The following is a 9,860-nucleotide window of genomic DNA, read 5'->3' on the forward strand; positions in this document are numbered from 1 at the left end:
AAGAGTCCAAAACCACAAGGAGATATTATTCATCCCCAACTCTATCCCAGTGTAGAAAACCATGGGGCCTATTGGCTTACTATTTGTTTTTCTTGTGGAATTTCGAGGAACTTGTGAGCATAATTTGAAAACAATTTATAATATGCTTTGAAACATGTCTCCCTAGGGATCTGTCTAGAAGCTGAAAATCATGTCTTTTTCTATTTTAGTATCTATAAACACACTTGCAGGGCCTGTCCATAGCCATTCAGCCTCAATTTAGAAAGACAACGCCTCCATCCAGGCCCTATGACTTGGAGAAACTGACCCTGTGCTGTGAAGGAATTGAGATGTGACATGGGCCTGGCAAATTCAAATTCTAGTCACTTAACACGATTGGTTCAGAGATGAGCACATGACTGAGCTGACCCACTTGGAACCTTGACTAGGAATTGCTAACCTGGGTAGTCATGAGGCTAGAGTCTGGTCACTACAATGCCACCAGGAAGTGGAAGGTGGCCAGAAGTAAAAGCCATTGTCTTCAAGATCAAGATCCTGGCTACACTGGCCCCGGCCCAGAACTTTTTCTGGACTTTCCTGTTACACGAGCGCCAATACAGTGTCTTTGTGGGAGCTGGCCTGAAGGAGTCCCTGAGCGGAGCTAACTGACACACAAAGCAGAACGTGAGGCTTTTCCTTCTTGGCCTGATTGCTTCCAAACCGGACACGTCAGTCACTGCAGCCCTTCTGGCGCAGCCAGGACGCTGTGAGCGCGTACGTTATTGTGAAGAACGCCATGTCAGAAAGGGTTGGGGTCCTAAGATGTAGAAACCCCACAGTGATCTGCTCGTACCTTGCTGCCCGCTTCTCCCTTTTCACCCCAGCTCCCTCGCTGCCTTTCAGCCCCGGTGCGTTTCGTCTCTAGACAGGAAGCCATGGATCCACCGCCAGCCCCTATGAGGTTTCCGTGTCTCCTAAGGTGAGGAAATAGCTGGGGACATGCAGTCTCCGTCTCCGTTTACAGAGCTGGCTATTGCCAGGAGGGTTGCAAGCAGTGGCGCGGGTGCTTCTGCGGGACGTTGGGCCTGTCAGACTCTGCGAGCTGACAAATGAAGCAAGCACAATGCCTTATTCTTGTGATGTTTTATTTATATTCTCTGGGGGTTTTTTTATGGGCATCCCTCCTCGAGATGAAGATGACCCTTTCATCTCTTTGATGAGGAAATGATGGATTTTGTGTGCTAAATGGCTTGCTCGAGGTCACAGAAGCATAATCCACGGGAATGCCAGGCTGGAATAAAAAAACCAAGTCAGTAAGAGGGAGTCTAGATTTGGCTCTACCTTCCTGCCACAAGGGGGCGCGTCACAGCTGACTCAATGTGCTAGGACGTCAATAATCTTTTACTGTGTCACCTTCCAGAATCCTTTCCTTCAACAGCAATGTGAACGAAATGAAACAGCTTCCTGTGGCAGTAAACAGTATATTAAAGCATGAATATGGCACACATAGTTGCTCAATAATGGGTCGTTTTTACCACCCTTTATACCAAATCACAATAGGGTTGGCCAAGTTCTACTTTGATGTAACTAATTCCCAGACAGTTTGTGCACACAATGTTCGTGCCCTACAAAGACTTTCTCTCTTTTACTGTCAGGCAAGGTACTACTTTTTCTTTCAGACCTTACTTAAATAACCCCTCATCCATGACAATTTAACTCAGGCAGCACCGTTCTCCCACCCTAATTCTCTAAGCAAAGACTCCTAGAGCTGACCTAAGAGTTGCCATCTTACATTGTAATCCATCAGATCTTATACCTATACAGAACCGCACACCCAGACCGTGGTGCAAGTTCCCAAGGAAGCACCTCCTCCCCTAGCCTCCCCATGGCACAGAGGATTGAACCTAGGGCATCATGTATGACAGGCAAGTGCCACAAAGCTATGTCCCCAGCCTTCTGCTTCGTGTTGCCAAGATTAACCTTGAATTTGCTATCCTCCTGCCTCAGCTTCCCAAAGAACTAGAATTACAGGTCTGTGCCACCAGGTTCGGTACAGAAAATGTTCTTCATAAAAGTGTCCCCAGTAGGTATCACAGTGTCTGGACCTGGTAGCAGCTCAGAAAAGGCCAGGTAACTAACTAGGCTGGATGAAGAAAGAGACAGATGCTGGGGGTCAGTTTAACATTTCACCTCTAAGGATATCTCTCTCTTTTCCTCTCTTTCTCTCTCTCCCTCTCCCTCTCCCTTTCTCCCTCCCTTCCCTTCTCTCCCCTCCATCTCTCTGTCTCTGTCTCTCCCTCTCCCTTCTCTCAGATTCATTTATTTATTCTATGTGTATGGATTTTTACCCGCATGTATGTCTGCACCAGAGGCATGCCTGCTGCCTGCAGAGGTCAGAAGAGGGCATGGGATCACCTAGAACTGGAACAACCGATGGTTGTTAGCTGCCATGTGAGTGCTGGACGTTGAACCCAGGTTCTCTGGAAGAGCAGCCGGTGCTCTTAACAACTAAGGCATCCCTCAAAATCAGAGCAGGTTTAATGCGGCAGTCCTCTTTGCACGGCCACCCCTTTGCCCCTTACAGTAACTGCACCATCAGCAGTGGCGCTCAGCTGGAATAGCTCAGTCCCTGAACTGAGCGCCAAGGAAGTAGATGCTACGGTGTTCATCTGGGGTGTTCAGTGCCAGCTGCTCCAGTGGCTGCCCTTCCCCCTGCCCTGGATACATCTCTGCAGAAAGTTCTATGTCCCAGCTCCTGACCAGTGAGAAGAGAGTGAGTCATGTGGGGGACACTAAAGAAGATGGTGCCCCAGGGCACTGCTTTCTTGCAGCCCAGCTCAGCAGTCACCAAAGCCCACCACTTCTCAGCTGTGAATGAATAGATCCTATGCAGACCATTGATGGCGCCGTCATGGACGTGACATCCTCCTGCTGTGACCACCTGGGTGAGTAACTTGTCCTTCTTGTATAAAGGAGCCACAAAGACACACATCTTGTTTTTAAAGAAAGAAAAGGAAATCAATAGTTACATAAACCTCTGCCCAGGCCCTGTGGATCTGCCAGCTCTCAGCCCCTGGTTGTGGAACAAACCCGAGCCAAAGCTATTCATGGCCAAGCTGCTGATTGTGTGGTCAGAGGGACATCACACAACAAGTAGCTTTTCACCCCATAATCACTGAAAATACACATTGTAGGATTCCCTGTTAATGACACAGAGTACTTTGCTAACTTAATGTGAAGCTCGAAGAGCTAGAATCCTCGGGACTGGACAGACGGCCTGCTGGTTAAGAGCTCTAGATGCTCTTGCCGAGGACCTGAGTGTGATTCCCAGCACCCACATGGCAGACTACAACCATCTGTAACTCTAGTTCCAGGAGTTAAACACCCTCTTCTGGCCTCAGTGGACACCAGACATACACATAGTTCACAGACTACATGTAGGCTAAATATCCACATACATAAAATAAAAATAGCTAAATATTAAAAACTGTCTAAAAAAAATAAAGAACTATCAGAACCAGAACCTGGAACCAACCTAAATGTCCCTCGACTGAGGAATAGATAAGGAAAATGTGGTACATTGACACCTTGGAGTACTACATAGCAGAAAAAAATAATGACAGCGTGAATTTTGCAGGAAAACGGATGGAGCTGGAAAACATTATTTGAGTGAGGTAACCGAGACACAGAAAGACAATTATCACATGTACTCACTCATAGGTGGTTTTTAAACATAAAGCAAAGAAAGCCAGCCTACAAACCACAATCCTAGAGAACTTAGACAACAATGTAGAAACTAAGAGAGACTTACATAGATATAATCTACATGGGAAGTAGAAAGTAGAAAAAGACAAGATCTCCTGAGTAAATTGGGAGCATGGGGTCCTTGGGGGAGGATTGAAATAGGGAGGGGAAAGGCAGGGAGGGGAGCAGAGAAAAATGTAGAGCTCAATAAATAGCAACAAAAATGTTTAAAAAAATAAAATAAATAACTAGAATCCATTAGACTGATATATAGGTAGCAAAGAAATGAGCCCCCATGTTTGTAGCTTAGAACCCTTGGGCCTGCCGGGCGGTGGTGGCACACGCCTTTAACCCCAGCACTCGGGAGGCAGAGGCAGGTGGATCTTTGTGAGTTCGAGGCTAACCTGATCTATAAGAGCTAGTTCCAGGAGAGGTTCCAAAACTACCGAGAAACCATTTCTCGAAACCTCCCCCTCCAAAAAAAGAACCCTTGGGCCGCCTCGCCCACTTCCCTTCTCTCTTTCATCCTTCACCTTGTGTGATAGGCCTTCTTAGATGCATTTCACAGATGTGATGATGAATCTTCACTGTCAACTTCACTGGATTTAGAGTTACCTAGGAGAACAGAAAGCAAACAAACAAAAAACTCCTACCCTCTTTAGAATGTTCAGTGTGCTTGCTAAGAATGCCATTCAGAGCTGGGCGGTGGTGGCGCACGCCTTTAATCCCAGCACTTGGAAGGCAGAGGTAGGCAGATCTCTATGAGTTTAAGGTCAGCCTGGTCTACAAGAGTTAGTTCCAGGACAGGCTCCAAACCTACAGTGAAACCCTGTTATGAAAAATTTTTTAAAAAGCCATTCAGTGGCTACGGTCTAGGGCCCTAGGTGGCTTCAAGATGGGAGAGCTCACCGGAAATCGCAGGCAAGATTAGAGGGTTGGGGCTTCCCACTGCACTCTGCCGCCTCCTGGTAAAGGAGACAAACTTGAGGCTGAGCTGATCACCAGGAGCTAAGGACAGAATCGACTATGATACACAATAAAGCATCTACGGAAATCCAAAAGGCTTGGACTACCAGGGAAAGGTGGATCTTGGGCAGCTTCTAGAGCATGGTCTGTCCCAAAGAGGGTGTAGGAGCCGCTGATTTCTGCATGTATTCCTTACAAGTCTATGATTTCAGAACCTGAGCTACCAACCTCATATGTCCTGGCACAGAGTGGCTGCAGACTTACTCTGAGTCACACACCTGGCAATGTGGATGGAGCCTGGGCTAATATGTGCTTTACAGACAACACAGCCTCAGGAGACTTGCTGAAGGTCCTGCAGAATGGTTAGTATTAACTGCACCAGGCCAAGCCCTGGTTGGACAGCTTCTGGGCACCTTCAGGCAACTCACTGTTCTTGTGTGGATCTGTGGCCTTTGATCTAGTTGGCTTGGAATCAGATGTCTCCACAGTGGAGGAGTGATTTCGTGTGTGCCGAGGACTCTACCTCACTTGTCCGGCTCCTGAACTTTGCCCTCCTGGGCAGTGTCCCACCAGGACCCAGGCAGCAGACAAAGCTAAGTGCTCCTGGTAAATACAGACGTGTCCCTACTCAGATCTGAGTGTGAACACAGCACAGAAATCTATGCAGCTGAATTCTGCATGTCCAGGCATGTGTTACAAGATGTGACCAGTGCATGCATAGTTCGCTGCATGGGGGTCCTGAAGAGCAAGGACACTTCTTTGGCACACCCCAATAATTTCTCCATGCTGAGGAGAAGCCAAGTAGAGGGAAGGCCACAAACTAGAAGTTAATGAGTAAGCCTGACAGGGAGGATGCCCGGAGAAAACCACAGCGCTCTGCCCCCAGCCCTCCTGTGGGACTCGGCGGACAATGACCCTTGACTGGGCACTCTGATCTACGCCACCTCTCATCCACCTAGTGCTCGGGCATGGAGAGACTCGGGCCCCAAGGCACAGAGTTAACTAACTCCCCATCTCTTAGAGAAACATAGGCAAAACTTCATTCCCAATCTAACCTGGGAATCTCTGACTGTTCTTCCCAAGTGCGGTGTCAGTAAATGCCAGGATTTGTGTGTGAGCGGCACGGAGGGAAGGGATCCCTCATAGTGGAAGCATAAGTCTGAGATTGCCATTTTGCTCCCACAAGGGAACCCTGAGCCTGCCTGGGAGTCTCCAAGGTAAAGAAGATAAAGTAACATGACTGGGCAAAGAGGGGTGGTCCACCAGCACATCTGGGGACACTGGCTGAGCCCAAGGCCAGTCCTCACTGTGTGTCCCCTCACGATGTTCCATATCTCCCAGCAAGGCATTCTACCCGTATCTCTCCAATCTCTGCTTATACACATTGTTAAGCTCAGAGGAGTTAAAATGCTGATCTAATGAGCATCCTTAGGTCCTCTGTCTAATTTAGCAAGTGCTAATGTGTTTGCTGTTTTTGAAGTCTCTTCTAAGCTCATGTGAACAGTCTTCTCCTGACCCTTCTACCTGGAAGAGACCTACCCATGTCCAGTTTTCACATGCCACCCTCACAACTTTCCAGATCAAAACACACGTGCCAGGAGCTCACTGTGTAGCCCAATCTAACTGTGAACCCATAATTCTCCTGCCTCAGCCAAGTTCTGTCATGATGGGCATGCAGATACCGTGCCTGGCTCCTATATATGGAATAATGTGTTTCCTTTTGGGTCACCATATTCTATAATTAACATTAAAAATGAAGCCTATATCTTTCCCCCAGATTATAAAAATGAGTCTGATGTATCAGTTATATATTTCCTACTGAAATAGAAAGTGTGGGTCTACAACCCAAACAAAACCACCTCATTTATCACTGGAGTGGGCACTGGCCACAGGCATGGTGTTTATACAGCACACTGCCACACCCCGAGCTCCTCCACAAACCTCTTCACATTCCGTCCCTCAGAGCCTTCCATGGCGATGAATCACCCTCATCTTGAGGCCTTCCTATGCTTAAAACAACACACTTGTCCACAGTGTGGTTTCTGCGTCAAGCCGCTTGGCTGGCCTTCAGGTCTACATCCCCACATAAGTCTTGGCATCTCCAGTTCTCTCGGCTTGACAGACATCTCTCTGTAGCTCATGCTCACTTGATCACAATCTCAACCAGGTGTCCTGTCCCATAGAGCAACTCCAGTTCCCATCTCCAGCCTCTCTCTGCTCCTCATCCTGCTCTGTGCCTCAGGCCAAGCAAGGAGTGTGCTTTTTTGCTTGTTTGTTTGATTGTTTTTGAAGCAAGGTCTCAGTACTCTGTAGCCCCAGCTGGCCTGAAAGGCAATATGTAGATAAGGCTGGATTCAAACTCTGTGTCTGCCTCCTGAGTGCCTGGATCAAAGACCAATGCCTGGTCTATGTCTTCCTAATTGCCTATCCTATTGGCAGGGCCCCTGTGTAAGACTTTAAGACAATTCTGAAGCCATTTCTGACAATTCTGAATCCTCTCAGCCTCCGTGCCATAATGCTTCCCCTCCTCCCCTGGGAACCAAGGACCTAACTGCTACACATGCACTTACTCAGTTCCTGAACAATTACCCATATACGTATGTTTTGATTCAGTCCCCTGGGAAACAGGGTCAAAATGACCTCTTATCTCATCTGATCTGGCAACAGCTCTACAGCCAATTATTGGTAATAGCCCTTTTGAATAAGCCAATCACAACCCTCCTTGATTCTGTGGCCTTCTCCTTTAAAAGTAGCCTGTGCCAGCTATTCGAGGTCTCTCGGCTTCTGGAATGCTGAGGGACCCTGTCATGACAGAATTAATAAAATCCTCATGCTTTTACATCAGCTGTGATGTGTGAGGTGGTCTCTGGGGGCAACTCCTCCTCAGTGTTTGGACGCTAGAGTCCAACACCTGTAGACAGAATGAATAAATCTCTTCTGTCTGTCCCACCCTGGTTTCTCTCCTATGCCAAAGGAGCCAGGATTACAGTTAGCTGAGATTCACTGGCTCCCAGGCTCAACTATTTTTTTAATTAAAAGAAAATCGGGCTGGAGAGATGGCTCAGCGGTTAAGAGCATTGCCTGCTCTAACAAAGGTCCTAAGTTCAATTCCCAGCAACCACATGGTGGCTCACAACCATCTGTAATGAGGTCTGGTGCCCTCTTCTGGCCTGCAGGCATACACACAGAACGTTGTATACATAATAAATAAATAAATATTTTAAAAAAAGAAAATCTGATTTCATTTTATCAACTGTCATTCTTGAATATGCACATAGAACATTCTATGCATACACCACAAGATTTTTTATCAACAGAGTTCCCATTTTTACTGTGCATACTCATAAACAGAATTCATTATAAAAACAGAGTTTACAATACGCAAAGTAATCTGGTTCACTACCAATGCTATAAACATTTTCTCCTTTTTATAACAGTTAATACAGTTGTATAGCATAGAGGAAACCTTCAACAATTTTGTAGAAGAGATTCATTTAGCTTTTTGGAGGTTTTTGTGACATAGTCTTGCCATTTAGCATGTGCTGACCTGGTACTCAGTATAAAGCCCAGGTTGGCATGAGCTCTTGGCTAGTCCTGCCACAGCCTCCAGAGTGCTGCAATTACAATGCACCGCTGTGCTTGGCTGAATGATTTATGAGGTTTTTTTTTAACTTGCCTATTGGCACCCACATAAGCATCAGTCAAACAACCCATCCTATGTCTCCCAATCTATCTCTCTCAGATGCTCCCTCTTCTCTCCGGTCCCTCTGCACAGACCCCTCTGCCTCTCCTCTCTACCAATTTCCCTGTAAGATGCTTTCTTTTCTTTCTTTTCTAAAATAGTGTTTCTCTGTGTAACTCTGGCTGTCCTAGAACTCACTAGTAGACCAGGCTGGCCTTGAACTTACAGAAATCCACCTAGATTTACTTCACTGAGTTCTGATCTATCAGGGTTATTGTCAACAGGTGTGGCTAATAGCCAGACCTCCTATTTCAAGACTAGAGAAGTACATATGTTTCTGCCTCAAATAAAAGTCTACAGATCCAACTAAGTTCCAGTTCCCTTAAGGAGATAACTTTGGATTCCACCAATGGAGTGGTTTTCCTATAGACTGTTTTGGTGTAGGGCGTGAGGAGCCTGACTTGTTTTGTTCTAGCAACAGAAGGTTTAAAAGGGGCATAGCCCATGACCTTCAACTGGCCTGTTCATTTCCTTGTATCACGTTAATGACATTAATGTCTGTTTCTCCATTTATTATTTTCATTAGCGTCTTCATATTCTTTACTAAAATCCCCATGCCTCTACCCTGGCAAGAGATATTTTTGTTGAGGCTGTGTCCTACACCTACACTTGTTTTTCTGGAAAAAGACAAATGCCAACTAGCATAAAAGTGGTGAGTTCAGGTGGTGCTAGTCCTCAGTCCTGAACTGTAAGATCCCGGTCCATCACATGACCACCACTGCCAGGTAGCTAGACTCTACGCAGGGAACGCTTCTCAGGTAGCCTGGTGACACAGGAAGAGACCCACAGCTCTTTGCACACTTTATATTCACAGCTGTGTCCATAAAAGGAAGACAGACAGGCACAGGAGGACCCCAGGATGCAGGTCCCTCCTGGTTCTAAATGCTGTCATCTCCGACAGCCCGGTCTCCCAGCGATGGAATGGCTAGCTCACAGTGGCCCATCCCTAAGATCTCAGCACTCAGGAGGAAAAGGAGAAGTGGGGGAAGGATCCAGAGTAAGAAGAGGTCAGCCTGAGATACATGAAGACACCCTGTCTCAAAACACTGAAGGCTGAGGATATAGACCAACAGCAAATTACACTGCAGTATTTAACATTAGTTAATGATGGTTAAACATCAATATACATTCTTATGAAAAAAAGTCAAAATGCAACTTAAAACAAATGTCTTACTAATTTTAAAAAAGTTTGTGTTGGGTGCCATTTGTACAACACACTTCTTTTAAACCATTTTTACTTTGTGCGTACTTGAAAAAGTCACACACACAAAAAAAATAAAGTCAATGGGGTTTTCTTAATAGCAGAATAGGCCATTCTCCATACAGGAGAAGCAATATCAAATATTCATTTGTTGTTGCTGGTGGTGGTGGTTTTAAGTCCACACATGGGAATATTTAATTCAAGTCACGGAATTTTTCCCAATAGGCA

This window comes from Microtus pennsylvanicus, chromosome 6, assembly GCF_037038515.1.
Source record: "Microtus pennsylvanicus isolate mMicPen1 chromosome 6, mMicPen1.hap1, whole genome shotgun sequence".
In the NCBI taxonomy this organism is placed as follows: Eukaryota; Metazoa; Chordata; class Mammalia; order Rodentia; family Cricetidae; genus Microtus; species Microtus pennsylvanicus.